General features: G+C 37.8%; 2 pseudogenes; both read right to left on the bottom strand.

Annotated features, from left to right (window-relative positions):
- Nucleotides 1-4,063: 4,063 nt before the first annotated feature.
- LOC101581908 lies at nt 4,064-4,725 on the bottom strand (annotated as a pseudogene).
- Nucleotides 4,726-11,151: 6,426 nt separating this feature from the next.
- LOC101581525 overlaps nt 11,152-16,159 on the bottom strand; it is a 12,446-nt pseudogene continuing 7,438 nt past the window's right edge.

Below are 16,159 nucleotides of genomic sequence, written 5' to 3'. Positions count from 1 at the left end.
GTATAGGCTTGGCTTTGTCATCATGAATTTCTTTAGTTGTTCCTTGTCATAGAAGTATTTCACTTCTCCATTACACTTGAAACAGAGTTTTGCAGGGTATATCAGTCTGGGTTGGAATTTGTTTTCTTGCAAGACTTGAAGTACTTTGCTCCATGTTCTTCTTGACTTGATGGTCTGTGAAGAGAAATCTGCCATTATTCTGATGAGTTTTCCTTTAAATGTGATGTTTCTTTTCTTTAGTGGCTTTTAGTATACTTTTCCTGTGCTGAATTTCTGGGATCTTGATTATTATGTCTGGGTGTGGTTTTAATTGGGTTGATGTTATTTGGAGTTCTATATGCTTTGGTTACTTGAATGTCAGATTGTTTCCCCATATTTGGGAAGTTTTCTGCTATTACTTCTGCCAATACTTTTTTATATCATTTGTATTGACTCCTTCTTATTGATGCCTATTAGTCTCACATTGTTCATCTTTGCATCGTCTTGTAGGTATTGAACTATTTTTTCCTGCATCCTAGTTGTTTTTAACAGATGTTTTCTTACCTTTTCACTAGCTGCAATGGTGTCTTTAAGGTCAGAAAGTCTATCTTCACTTTCACTCAAATGGTTTTGCCAGCTTGTGACTGAGGTTTTAATTTCTTGTATATCACTTTGAATCTGTTTCATATATTCTATTTCTTTCCTATATTGCTCATTCAAGTGTTCCGTCATTTTTATATTCTGCCCTATTTTTTTTTAAATCAGTGTATTCTTTTGAAGTACTTTGTACTTCTTTGATTATAGTTATCACTACATTTTTTATTCAGAAATTATTTCTGATCTGATTTCTTCTATATCTTTGCGCAGTTTTTTCTTTACTTCCAACACTATTATTTCAGAAATATCCAGTGTGTGGTTTCCAGTTTCCTCTATGCTAGTGTGTTCTGCATTTGTACTGGGTGAACTCAGGGCCTGAGACTGAATTTCATTCCTTCTCTTTGTCATTTTGTATACCACTGTCTTCTGCCCTTTGGTGTAGAGCTTAGATAGAGTTATTACCTTAGCACCAGGTCTGGATCTACTAAGTTCAGATTCCTCCAGGTGGGTGTTGTTTGGATCTGGCTGCGGTCTGGCTGCTATGCTCCACTTCTTCCTGCTGCAGCCCTTGAAGTTGAACCCTTTGTGTCTCTCTGGCAGGATGTTCTGCTCCTGAATCAGCTGGGTGAGTCTTGCCTCTATCCTCTTTGCAGGGAGTTCTGCTGAGGACTTCCACACTAAGCCTGCACTCTGGGTCAAATGAGGGTCTAGTGGGCCCTATTTGGTCTCATTCACACACTGGACCTGTGCTCTGGGTTGATTCAGGATCCTGCACATGCCGGACCTGAGCTCTGGGTCTATTCAGGATCCAGCATACCCAGATTGTTTCACTCCAATAGCTCTCATTAACTGAGCTCCAGTTAACTAAAATTTCTCTTGCCAAGGTCAATGATTGCCTCTTTCTTGATAAGTCCAATAGATAATCTGTCTTTCTCTGATATGAACTTCTAGCAGTGTCCCACATTACTGACTGGTTTCTCCTTTCAACAGTTCTCAGTCAGTCTTCTGGGATGCCATGCTTCCAGGTTATCGCACTACTTCCCTCTTCTGTCTCTTTTATGATCCTCATCCTACTTGTCCCCTACTCCATGGTCCTCTTAAATTATCAGGGGCCTGCCGTACACTTTCCTTTTTCTTCTCCTTGCATAATCTATTCTTTTCTATTCTCAATCTGAGAAAACAGAGCCATTCTAATGACTGTACAACCTCTAATCCCATATTTACTATACAATTCCTTATATTATGTGATTATACCTAAATTTTTATTTTCATCCTATTTTTCATGCCTGGATCTCAGCCCATGATAGCTTAGCTCTGTTGCCTCAAAAGTGCTTCTGTTTCAAACCAAAGAAAACTTCATCTTCCCCCACAAGTTTGACTCTCTTTCATTTTGATTTCTCACTGAATGCTATCCACAGTGCAAATTAGAAATATAGGTGACATAGTGAATACTTCTGCCTCTCACACTTTGCACATTATTCAGTACTATGGATTTTTTTCAGAACCAAAGATTGAACTCAGGCCCTTGTGCTTGCTAGGGAAGCGCTTATTCCACCAAGCCATCTCCCCAGCCCCAGTACTATGGAATTTAACTCAAGAATATTTTCAAATATATGTTCCCTCTTCCTTCCCCAATGCATACCTTACCATTTCTCTCCTACAAATTATCAGGTTTTTTTCATCCAAGTATGCAAAGTTAAAAGAAAATTATAGACCTTGTACATTTTTAAAACTAGTTCTTGAGGTTCATCAAGCTAGTATAAGAAAGGCTCCTTTGGAGAGACTGCTCTATTTCTTCACACTTCTTATGACCACATTTAGGTTCAAATAAATGGTGATTCATTTAAAAATCTGAATCACTTCTACCTCTTTTTCTCTCCCAATCATCCCTTTGACTCACATTCACACTTCATCCAAGTACCTTAAAACTCAAAAGGTTCTGGAGATGGTTCCCATCTGTTCTACCAAGCAGCTGTAGATACTTACTTTGCCAGAGAGAGCAACTTCAGCATTTCAGATACTTCCATTCATAAACAAGACAAACTCTTCTTTTACCAGCACCAAGCAGCTCATTTCTATAATGTCATATTATCAAAATCTTTCTCCTCAGGATTTAGAGAGAAAGGGAAAGGAGAGAACGCAGCACTGTGTTAATGGTTCTGCTTACCTCTTCCTTGGCTTTTTTTCAATAGTCTCTCTATTCCTCAGAGTAAACCTTCAAAAAATTAAATCCAACCATAGTTCTTCCTTGCTTAATGATTTCCATTGCTCAACTGTCAATAGGCGACCATCAATTTCTTTAAGTAGGGTTTTCCATCTTCATTTCTCCTTCATCCTTCATCTCTTACCATGTCCTCTTTCTTCCTCTCAGATATAGCTAAATTGCAATTCTCCCAAGTCCTGATACCTAGTAGACTTCTGTTATTTCTAATCCTTTGCATATATTATTTCCTCCAGCCCCATACAGGCACTCGTTACATCTCAGTATTAGGTTTAAGTGTTCTTTGTCTTCTCAATTTTCCTTTTTCTGCAAGCTGAATCTGTATCTCATCTGGGTATTTGTTTGTACTGTATCCTGTTTTTGTTTTGTTTGTTCATTCATTGAATTCTCCCAAAAGCAGCATAAAAAATTCAAATTGAATTCCTGGTTTCTTGTGACTAAAAATTGTGCTTCTCGCTTGGGGATCCCATTTATTTTCCATAGAAATGTTGACTGATTATTGTCTTCATGTGGAGGAGAAAGAAAGGGATGCACTTGCTTACTTTCTGTGTGTGTGTGTGTGTGTGTGTGTGTGTGTGTGTGTGTGTACTTTATAGCTAGAGTCATTCCAGTAGCTCTCTCAGAGGAAGTAAAGCCATGGGTCTGTATTTCAAATGTGCAGAGGAAGATAGTGGAAATAAGCTAGGAACTAGTATTTAATCAGTGTTGGTGTTACAGAGAGGTGAATGAGGAATTGTTATAGTATAACAAATTAAATACCTGTCAAGATACTCTGCAACATTAGCATAGAAAAAAATCACTCCCACCAGTTTTCTTGGCTTAGATTCAATGAGTAGTTATTGGTATCATTATTTAGTAGAAAAGTTTCTATTAACAGTGTTGATGTATCTCTGGCTCCTAATTTAAGTGTTGCTTTTTCCTGTTAGCCTGAAGGATGCTATTATCTGCTAGATGCCACAGTAGAAGGAAAGCAGAAGGAAGCTGAGAATACACAATCATGAGCTCCAGCAGTAACCATATTCAGGAGGGAAGCAATCTCTGGGGAAGGAATTGGGTTAACCTGAGAGGCTTTCTGATTTTATCCTTTTCCAAAAGTGTCCTCATACCTCTGATCAAATTTTGTGCTTTCCACCATGTTCTTCCATATAGTACATTGTAAAAATTCTTTAGCCTTTAAGGAGGCAGTGTGAGTACAGTAGTATATGAACACTTTACCAGCTTTAGAAATAATACTGAACATTTTTCTTGAGACTATGATGATTTTTGTTACTGTCCTAAATTGATTGAGTTATGAATTTTACAAACATCACATATTATTAGCAGTATTGGTGGAGCTGGAGAGTATTGAGCCTTCTCCTAGCTGCACGGCGAGAACCAATGGTGTGGTAGAACTTGTGGCCTTTTCCGAGGCCACAACTCTTGCGGCCTGCAGATGTCAGCCCACGCATTTCCCTGTGCTTATGGACTGGTTTGGTGATCCCCTGGGTGTCAGGATTTCTTCTCATGGCTTTGTGGAATGGATCAATAAGGATAACCTCAAATAATTTGTATGTGGAATCTTCACCAAACCAGTAAGAATTTATAACTCTCAGAGCCCCACAGTGGCATCCAGCTTGCTCCTCAGCAACAGATTGAAGACTTCGTGTGAACTTCAGCTGGTTAACACCGCCATGCTGGACAGGCTTGCCATCAGTTATTCCCTTAGGAACTGAACATTTGCGGCCACCGCGGTGCACATGAATCCTGTATATGACATACCCTTGCTTGGCCTTGTATCTCAGTCTGTGAGCTTTGTTCGGCCAGGTGGGGCAAGGAGCCCTGTGGAGCGTGGAAAGCTGGCGGTACTGCCAGCAGCGGACCCACAGTAGAGAGCGTATCATGTTGGACTACTTCCTCCACAGCTCCTGAGTGTACTTGTACGCACCCATCTTGGCTTACCTGATGACTGCCGCCACCTGAAAAGGAAAAAGCGAGGCTATGATGATTCTGTACGAAGTCAGCAGTAGAAGACAAAATAAGCATGCTATTTCACAATAAGGGAATAAATTATTTAGAGCCTTATCTTTACAAATCTTTATTTATCTTTTGGCCGCACTGACCTCTCTCCGAAAAAGTGTTGGAACACGAAAAAAAGATGAAAAGGTTTTGCATCTTTTTTTCCCTGAACTTTAATGTCAGACCCTTATAAAAAATTCCTTCACCTTGGCAATGGATACGTGGATATTGTCAAGCTCTTTTCTACAACATGAAATTACAAGAAAGAAAAAAATTGTAGAGTTTTGTTTACTAAGAAAAAACAAATGATTCAAAGCTTTTGTCTACTGAAAATCCTACAGAGCTGAGTCTTTATATCAAATCAGTGAATATATTCTTCAGCTGCTAGCTAGAATGGGCAACAGAATTCACAGCCATTACACATGCTCATTTAGGCAGTAATTTCACTTATCTATTATAAACCTTTATTAGAGTGCTTATCAAGTAGCTAAAATGAGACAGACTTTACTTTCATTTCTCCCATGTCCACTTACAGGAAGGGCTAACAATGAATTGAGTACACCTCTGAAGTAAGTAGGAGATATCCAGCTTCGGCTGAGACAGGAAAAGTTGTTTCTGTGTTTTTAGACATTGGCTTTATCTTCCTGTCTCAGGCTGCAGTGCTATCTGGAGAATACAGGAAAGCACACAATAAAGAATAAGTGCCTGTATGGTTTTCATTACAGCCTGAGACAGTCGATTGTTTTACAGGAACAGGACTCCTTGGCCCTTCGCTGGAGGGCTGGGGTGCACCCAACCTGACTACAAGATACAGCATCTAGGTTTTATATACACAGCATTATGCAAATATCTTCATACCCACACTTCAGACTATGCTAACAGCTGCTAGCAAAAACTACACATCCAGTGCAAGTATACAAAGCCAACACATTCGGCAATTGTGTTCACCACTGTGAATTGTGCTGCAATTTTTTTTCAGTACCAGGGATTTAACTCAGGACCTCGTGCTTGCCAGGCAAGTGCCTTTCTACTGAGCTATCTCCTGAGCCCCTGTGCTGCAAATATTATTCTACCTGAGATGGTTGTTTTAAATAAAGATGCTCACTTTAAAAATAAAAGATTTTGCATGCAATCATCTTCAAAAATGTTTTTGTACTGCCTGGCAGCATTATTATGTTTCTTTCTGAATGTGTTCTAGTTCCTAAGTTAGATCCCACTGTACCCAAAACTGTGATCTGCAACATGTTGAAACACTCCATTATAGTTACTTTTCAAGATCTTGTTGTCTTTATCCATCAGGAACAGACTAAATGTTGAAAATAGTGGCAAATGTAAGCTTTTAGGATGTTTGTCTTCAATCTTTGAATAATAGAGGTTGCCAGATGAGTGAGAAGACATGACAACAAAGCAGATTTTTTTAAGCTCAATTGTAGGAAACCAAAGATGTTATTAGGTGGTAATGGCTGCATGTTTGCCTTCCTCTGAGCAGAGGAAGCTCAGAAAATTGAAACATTTAGCAAAACCATCTTCCCATCAATATTAGATTCTTTTGCTCCAATTAAATTTCTTTTCTACCACTTCAAAGAAGATACTAAGACCCGATAGCATGAATGACTAATGACAGAAGTGAAATATCCTTTATGTGCACCTTGAGTTTGGTAAATTAGGCTGTGCAATAAGACATCAAGACAGCTCAGCAGACTAAGTGCCTGCTTGGGCAGACACAGGGATCGGGTTCAACCTCAGGCACCACATGCAATGCCAGTGCCACCTCCGGGGAAGCTGAGCCAGCCAACAAGTCCAGGCATGGTGGTGCGTGCCTGTAATCCCAGTCCTGGGGAGGATGAAAATGGGAGGATCACCAAGAGTCTGAGCTGCGTAGTGAGACCCTATACCAAATACATTAAAAAATAATAATAATAAGAGTGTGCAACAGTGGGAAAGAAAGAGTTTTAAAAATTGTAAAGTAACACTTAAGGTAGTATTAAAAGAATCATTAGGAGCATTGAGATTAGCCAAGTGCTTATTGTCTTTCACCACTTTGCCGTATTTAAGTGCCTTTAAATACATCATTTTATTTTCTTACAACCACCAGTGAAGAAACTAAAACACAATAAAGATGATTTTCAAAAAGTCACCCAGGTGATATGTGGTAACCAGAATTCAAAAATTCAAATATTCATATCTATATTTTCTATGTTATTATGAAAAATTAAAATAGAGCACAGTCTCATAGACACATGCAAACTGCATCCAAAGGAAGACAGGGTGCCAAGAAGAACAAATGCTAGGGGCTGCCATTCTAGAGAGCCAGACTTCTGCCAAAAGATGAGAAGTAGGAGTTTTCTTTCTGATTGCCTACACTTTTTCTCTTTTAGTGATACTGGTAAGTAAAGGTTTGAATATGTCCTTTATAAGCCAGAGCTTATTAGAGGCCTGATCTGAAGTAACGAGATCCTTGGGGGAAGGCAACAAGGAGGACTGCTTGAATGTCAACTCCTAGGGCTTGGACTTTTCTGCTATAAGTTGGAAGGGGGCAGAAACTGTCACTGTGGTAATGGCCACACATTTGCCTAGCTGGATACTTTATCTTCTCTCTTGGATTCTCATTGCAAGTGTGAGGACTTGGATTTGGAGTGATACTGACAGTCCCAAAGGAGCCCTAACAACTGCCAGGATCCACTATAGGGAACCTCAACAGCTGGTATAGGACTAACACATAATGCTTGCTTCAAATTGCAGAACTGATAGTTTGTTTTATTTTCAAATAGTAGATAGCAAACAAACAGTTTACTGACTTTATTAACCTCTAAAATTTTTTAGAATGAAAAAGACAAAGATTCAATAAATAATTTAGTACAATAATCAATTATTAGATAGAAATAATATGCTTTAAATATATCCATAACCTGGGGAGATAGTGGTTTTCTGGCTGAGGTAAACACAGATCTTCCCCAAAAATATCATTAATATGTAGCTAAACATATATATATAGAAACACAGTTCCAGGAAGGCTCATTGATTTGGCTCAGCATAGAATTCAATTTTCTATTAAACATTTTTTCAATTTTTAGAAGAAAAACTAAATGCTAGCATTATGAGTTTCTACCAGGAGGTTGAATATTATAATCAAATGATTTGATAGTCTCAAATACCCTAGAGCTATTTTCAAATTGCTTATTGATTCTTTATGATTTTTCCCTAGAATTGTTATTCTTCTCATCTACTGTTCTACAGTCAGAAAAGTGTGGCCATCGCAGACCTAAGAGTGAGCACAGGTAATAGACAAAAAGCATTGGAGAGCTTCATTACATTTCCAAGACAGCAAAGTAAGAATCACTATGCCTCGCTAGTCATCTTTGGAAAGGCAAAAATCATTTTGCTTTAGATTTTCTCTTTACCACCTCAGGGGTCTATAGAAATTTTCTGAATCCTTTGTCATTCTCACTCATCCTTGTTCTGAAAGATGAATACATTATGTTTGTTTTCATGTAATTTTATTCAATAAGCTCTGAAATTACAATATAGAAAACATATAATTAGGCAACTAAGCAAAGCAGTAATCATGTTGTACCAAACAGCAAAAGCCTACAACCGTGGCAATTAGTGGGGCACACCTACCTGAGTTCCAATTTGCATAGTTTTAATGCAAGAGTGATACTTCCGTATGGCTTACAAGAACAGATTTTCTAATCCAAGAGGATTTTTAACTGATGTGCCCGGCCAGCCAGCAGGTGCTCTTCAATGACCTGGTAAATTTGTGTCACCCATTCTAAAACTGCTGGCTATTTTTTTCATTTGTCTAATAATCCAGGAAAGGTTTTTATATTTCTAACATAAAATTTTAAAGCATTATACAATGTGATAAATGCCATATAGTCAATGTAATTTTCATAATGTCTCTTGAAGGTGAACACACTTTCAAATGGCCTCAACCAGGCTTCTCAAATAATTTGCTTAAGACACTGTGGGTATGTTGGTATTGATGAGTGATAAAAATTAATATTCTGAATTCAGAACATATTCTGAATTCTGTTTCTCAGTGCAGGAAAAACCATATTTTATGTTATCCTGAAGTATCCTATTTTTCCTGACACTAAGTGGATTCAATTTTTTAAAACAATTACTAAATCCTGAATAATCTCACTTTAACAAAATTGAGGAGTTGATTTTATTCCTTTTCAGCATCTTGAGGTAGTTACTTTTTAAAAAGTCTTTAGAAGGTAATGTGTGCACACAATGAGAACATAGAAAGAATGAAAACATTGTCTAATAGTAAAGGACATGCTAAAATCATGCTGAACCCAATGGTTTGGTTTTATTGATGGGGAAACTGGAATTTAAACAAGTTTAAATAATTTATGATTGGCTACATCACCAGTAAGTGGTAGACATGGAATTCAAAACCAGGCAGTCTGGCTCCAGTGTTCTGACATTGAATATTGTTTTACTATATACCTGTCTTTTATATCTAGATGTATTTGAATATCTTTTAGCAAAGATATCCACACAACAGACAGGTAACAGGGGCCAAGAAATGAAAATGGACATGATCCCTTCTAGCCAGTCTGTGCTGAAAGAAGTAAATGTCAGAGAGTTCTTACAGTTTCCTATAAATCTCTTCTAACCCTTACAGACATCCCAGAAATACTGAGTGATAACAGAGCAGCTCTGTAACCTTTTGATGTCTTTTTCCCTGTTAATCCTAGTTACAGGATGTTGCGCTTTTGAAAGACATTGGTCTCCAAAGTTCTCTCCCAACATAGCATGGTCTTTGAATATGCCTAAATTGCCTTGACAAGTCATAAACATATGGATTGTAGTTGCATTTCTATATAGACTTATAAAATTCTTTCCTATTTCCATTTTACTTCCTTTTCATATTTATGATTTGTTCAATCATAGTTCATTGAATATGTTGTGCTCAACATTAATAGAAGAGTAAAAGAAATATGGACAGGACATTTCTAACATCAAGGAAAGTTCAAAATAAAAAAAAAACCCATACAAGTGCAGACCAGATATACTGCTCTGATAATACTGCTGCCTGCAGTAAGATGATTCTGTGATGGGCGTTCAGTAATCCCACATATGGGAAACTGAGACTTACTTTAATAATATCAGAGAAATGAAAAAGTAATAAGATTTCATATTTTGGACAAAGAATGTCATTCTTTTAAAGTTTCACTCAAAATGCCTCAGGCCAAATCAGGATTCTGATGGAAAGTCTTCTTTCTAATTTCTAGACTTGTACTAACACTCTAGGTCTCAATGCATAGCAAACCTCTTCCATATAAAAATGAGCCTCTAACTTCATCACAGGATCCTATTCCAGTCATGTAGCACTTGTTTAACTACCAGTTAGCCAATTGTTCTAATCTTGTGCAATTATGCCTGCCTGAATATAACTTTGTAAAATCTTCAAAAGGATAATGATATGATATTTCCAAAGACACATATTTTACTTATGTGCTTTATTTTATATTAATGCTTAATATTTTTTCCTAAAAATTATTACAATAAGAGATTGGTAGTCATCCATTCCCATCAAAATACTCATCCCACTTCAAATATTCTTACCCATTGTTCTTTCCACTTTCTGAAGCAGTTCTGGGAGTTTTCTCATCTCTATGTGGCTCTCCTGATAGCTTGAATCAATTCAAAATGTTCACCTTTCATGGTCATTTTGACCTTAGGGAAGTAGCAGAGGTCACATAGTCCCAGATCTTCATAAATTTGATGAAGAGACACCGTAATATTTTCATGAACCTGTCTTTCTGTTAGACAGCCTTTCTGTGTTTTTGATCATACTAAAGGGGACTTCCAGAGCTGCATCAGAAACTGGCAAAAATATTGGGATGAGTCCTGCATGTTTGAAGAAGGTAGCGGTATTCTGAGGGCCATGAATGTCAATGTGTCATTCACTGTTATGCATTTTTAAACTTAAACATATACTGTATATGTTGATCACCTCATGTATTGACCTGTACAAGCAAGCAAATTAACTTTCTTCTTTGGACCATGATGGGATATAAGACCATCTAAAACTACTATTTTTGCAAATTTTAAATAGGCAATGCAATATTATTAACTGTAGTTTTGGTGTCTATATTGAAATTTGTGATTTACTCATCCTATATAAATTTAAGTTTGCTTTTTTTTCTGAATACAGTGGGCTCTATTGATGGTGTGCAATGGCAGCAAGCCAGGGATCCCAAGGCTACCCCCCTTCTAGGGGGCCTAGGGTGGAAGCTATGAGGGGGATATTCTCAGATTTGGGACAGAGTAGGACAGTGACTTCTACAGCCTGGTCTCTCTGTCATCCTTCTGGTCTTAGTGGGCTGTGGTGGGGGGACCACTTACTCCTCGGAGGCTATATGGACCTTGAGATCCACTACCCTATTGCTGTAGCCTAACTCATCATCATACAAGGAAATAAGCTTGATAAAGTCATCATTCAGGGCAATGCCAGCCCCAGAGTTAAAGGTGGAAGTGTGGTGTCACTGTTGAAGACACAAGACACAACCTCTGTGTAGCCCAGGATGCCTTCAAGGGGACCATCTGATACCTGCTTTACCACCTTCTTGATACTATCATATTTAGCCAATCTTGATGCTTGCCACTCCAGGTGGCAAGTTGGACCCAGCACTGACATGTTGGGAGTGGGCACACAGAAGGCCATGCCTGTGAGCTTCCCATTCAGCTCTGAGATGACCTTGCCTGTGGCCTTGGCAGCACCAATGGATGCAGGGATGATGTTCTGGGCAGTCCCTGACCATTACACCAGGCATTCAATATGGCTAAATCCATTCACTCCAACCTTAAGCATCTTGACTGGATTTTCTGCTTGCTGCATGGAAAGAACAGCTGTCAGCAGGCACACAGGAGCAGAGAGCTAACCTTAAGTTTCTAACCTTTGACCTACATCTGTTTCTTCACCATCCCTGGCCTTCGTAAATGCTCTTCTACTCTCTGGTTCTGTATCATCACTTTTTAATTCCACAAAGAAATGAAACCATGTTTGTACTGAATCTGGCTTATTTCATTTAGTACAATGTCTTCCAGAATCATCCATGTAGCCACAAATGGCAAGATCTCCTTTTATAGGTTTCAACAACAGTCCATTGAGTGTATATGCATATGTATATACCACAACTCAAAAACATAAATGTCTATCTAATGGTGGTATAACAGGGACACATGACAGTTCTTGCTGTACTCTTTGAAAATCAGATCTTTTATGCCTAAACCTAGCACCTTTATGGTTCATTTTACCTCTCTATATTACTCACATTGGTTTGTATTGTACTGTTTTGAGGAGAAAAGTTGGTGTCTTGTCTCTAAAACCTCTGAATACTGGGTTTCATTTAGTTATCTGATAGTGTAAAGTAGGTAGTCTTAATTGCTTTCAACTGTTTGTAAGAACAACATCACATGACCTTATTTCTCACTCTCAAGACTTGGGCATGTAAATCAGTGCATCAGCAGAATTGCTGTTTTGTGCGAGCTCTTTTCCTGGGTTTTAGAATGCCATCATTGTATTGTATTTTCACATGTTAAAAAAAGGCAAGGTATGTCTGTGGCTCCTTTTATAATGGCACTAACCCACTTATGAGGGTTACACCCACAATGCCCTTCTCCCACAACCCCAGTCTTCTAATACCATTATTTTAGGGATCAGAAATGCAACTGGTGGATTTTGAGGAGACACAGACCTTTAAGCCACAGTGAAGTATCCTAACTTAGGCAATGTATATTTGTGGCCATATATATATATTATTCTCTGGTGGTTATTTTTCTATGACAATTTATTTTTAGTAGAAATCTCTATTTAGTATTGTGCCTTTTGTTTGAGTATAAGTAGAATCAGGTCCTGCCTCAATCAAAGTTAAACCTGTAAGAATTTTGCATCTAAAAATTATAGTTTTTATTTCCTTTATTCATTACATACAATCCTTATAACTCATGGGAAATATATAAGAGCAGAAATATCTGTTATGTCCATCTCCTCATAAGTTTTTTTTCTGCCAGCTCTGTCTTATTTATGTTCTGTTCCTCTGTGGACTGCACAATGTGTTGAGAAACATTTATAGAATATGTATAAGTGCCAAGTATCATCTCAGTTCTCATGCAGTCTGCTAAATTTCTCAAACTAATTTAGAGGATTTATAGTACATTGTATAAATGATCAAAATATATGGTCAGTGTTTAAATTCTTTGTATTTTTAGAAGTTTTTTTAATAATAACTCAGTGTTTTTAATAAAAAATTGGTAATCTATAAATACCATTAATATACCTCACAGAGCTACATAAATATTCCTAAACTTCATTTAGAACTGAAAGAGATCTAGAATAGCAAAAGCAATCCTGGGAAACAAAGGAAAAGCAAGAAGAACCAAAATCCCTGACTTAAAATTATACTACAAAGCAACTACAATAAAATCAGCATGGAACTGGCAAAAAAAAAAAAAAAAAGAAAGAAAGAAAGAAAGAAAGAAAGAAAGAAAGAAAGAAAGAAAGAAAGAAAGAAAGAAAGAAAGAAAAGGAACCAGATTTGAGGGCTGGCCAAATAGTTCAGTGGATTAAAGCACCTGCAACTAGTCAAAGGGGACAGGGATTTGATTCCCCCGGCCTGCCATGCCGCCCCTGCCCCTGGGGCATGCTGAGATAGCAGTTGAGACTGGGCATAGTGGTGCACACCTATAATCCCAGCTCTTGGGAGGCTGTAAATAGGCAGATCACTATGAGTACAATCTAGTAATGGGACCCTGAAAACCCTAAAATAGATCCTTCCCTAAAATACAAAAAATACCCCAGATTTGAGGTTCAGTGGAACAGATTAGAAGATGCAAACACAACCACAAACTCACTGAGGCACCTTATCATGGCCAAAGAGGCCAAACATATTTACTGGAAGAAAGATATCTCTTTACTAAATAAAGTTGAAAAACTGACTTTCCACATGCCAAAGACTAAAATTAGACCCATGTCTATCACCATGAACTAAAGTTAAAATAAATCAAAAGTTTAAATATTAAAATGGAAACACTGCATCTATTAGGGGAGAAAGTAGGTAAAAATCTTGAAGACATATGGGGTGGGCAGAAAGTTCATGAATGAAAACCAAATTGCACAGGAAATATATCAAAGAATTAACAATTGGAATTTAGTCTTACTGAAGTTTTAGCACTTCAAAGGAAGTCACTAACAGAGTAAAAAGAAAACTTATGAACTGGAAAATAATTATAGTTAACTGTCCCTCACACCAAGGACTTCTAAATAGAACATATAAAGATTATTTTACAAATCAGGCTCTCAAAATTTAAAGATTCAATCAAAACATTGGTATCTCAAATAAATAAATACAAATGGCAATAAATATATAAAATGTTCAGCATCATTGATCATTTGAGAAATGCATATTAAAATAAAACTGAGATTTCTTCTTCAGAAAGAATAGCTATCATTAAAAGGTCAATCAAAAACATACTGGAGGGGCTTGAGGAGAAAGAAGCCCTTCTCCATTGTTGGTGGGAGTGTAGACTGGTATTATAATAAAAATCAGAGTGGAGACTCCTCAAAAATTGAAGATTAGAGATCCAATTCAACCTGGCTATTCCTATCAGTTTTTCCTTTCAGAAAAACTGAAAACACTACAGCACAACAATATATGTGCCTCCATGTTTATATCAGAGCAATTTGTCATAATTAAATCTTGGAAACAACCCAAATGCCCATCAACCAAGGAATGGATAAAAAAGATGTGGTATTTTTATACATTGGAGTACGACTGAGCTGTAAAAACAGATAAACTAGAGACTTTCATAGATAAATGGATGCAGCTAGAGAACATACTCATAAATACAATAAATCAGACCCACATGTACAAACATTGTATTGTCTCTCTAGTGTAAGAAACTGAAAGAATAAATAAAATCTGAAGGGTACAATAGATTTTGTAAAATGGGAAAACAAAGATCCAGTCCTAGCCCAGGCCTGGTGAGTGTGTGTGAGAGCTGCCTGCTAACCTGCGCTGGCGGGACCTGCTGGTCCAAGCCCAGGCACAGAGTGGGTGAGAACTTATTCCACCCCCTTGGGAGCCCCTACCACCACTCTGCAACACCCCCCCACCCGGCCCTCGGAGTGAGAATTTCTGCCGCGTTCTGGGGTCCCGCAGATCCAGCCCTACCCAAGGTCCAGTGGATGTGTGGGAGAGGTTCCTCTCCCCCTTACTGTACCTTGTCCCCTCCAGACTCAGCTCAGGCCTGGACTACAGGCCTGGGGTAAAACCCTACAGCTGCAATTCCTTCAGAAAGAGTAGGGGAAAAAGCCACCCAGCTAGTCCAGGAGCAGAACATCTTGCCAGAGTGGCAGAACAGGTTCACTCCAAAGGGCAGCAGCAGGAAGGAGCTGAGCACAGCAGCCAGACTCAAGCCAGGCACAGTAGGATAAATCCAAATTTTGGAGATCTGCACCTGAATTTCAGTAAGTACTAAGGTTATAACTGCACCAAAGTTCTACAACAAAGGTCAGAAGATAGAGCTATACAAAATGGCAAGGAGAAGGAACAAAATGCATCTCAGATGCAAACCCACACATAACAAGTGATGACGACACAAACACAAAACAAATTGGAAATCACACAGCTGAAATCAATGAATCAAAAGCTTCTGAAATAAAAAAAACTGAAGGAAGGTATAGAGGAAAACAGATTGGAAATGAAAAAAGACCCTGAATTAATAGCACCTGCAGTACAGAATAAAATGAAGAAACATATGGAGGAAACCCAGTGCCCACTCAAAACAAATGCAGAGGAAACTAGTTCAGCTGAATTGTATGAATTAATAGCGTCAATAGTAAATATGCAACAGCAGAAAGTTATAGAGGAACTCAGAGTGGAATTTTCTGTAATAGGAAAAGAATTCACAGAACTCATAGCATCTGAAGTAAAGAATCAACTACAGAAACATAGGGAGGAAACCCAATCTGAAAAAAACACTGTAGTAAAAGAATTAATAACTGCTTCTAAAGAAGACACTGATAAAAAAAAAATAGAAGACATCAGAAAAATGATGAATTCATTGAATGAGCAATACAGGAAAGAAACAAATCACATGAAGCAGAGAAAAGACATATAGAGGAATTTAAAATCTCAATTACAAGCTTGCAAAGCCATTTAAGTGAAAGTGAAGAAAGAGTTTCAGATTTTGAAGATGCTGTTGCAGCTAGTGAGAAGGTGAGAAAGGATCTCTTTTAAAAAATGCAGTAAAAAATAATCCATCACCTGCAAGATGATGCAAAGATGAACAATGTGAGACTAATAGGCATCAATGAGAAAGAAGGAGTCAATACAAATGACATTAAAA

Source organism: Octodon degus, unplaced genomic scaffold, assembly GCF_000260255.1.
Source record: "Octodon degus isolate 3935 unplaced genomic scaffold, OctDeg1.0 scaffold00048, whole genome shotgun sequence".
In the NCBI taxonomy this organism is placed as follows: Eukaryota; Metazoa; Chordata; class Mammalia; order Rodentia; family Octodontidae; genus Octodon; species Octodon degus.
This window is presented reverse-complemented; position numbering and strand designations above follow the sequence as displayed.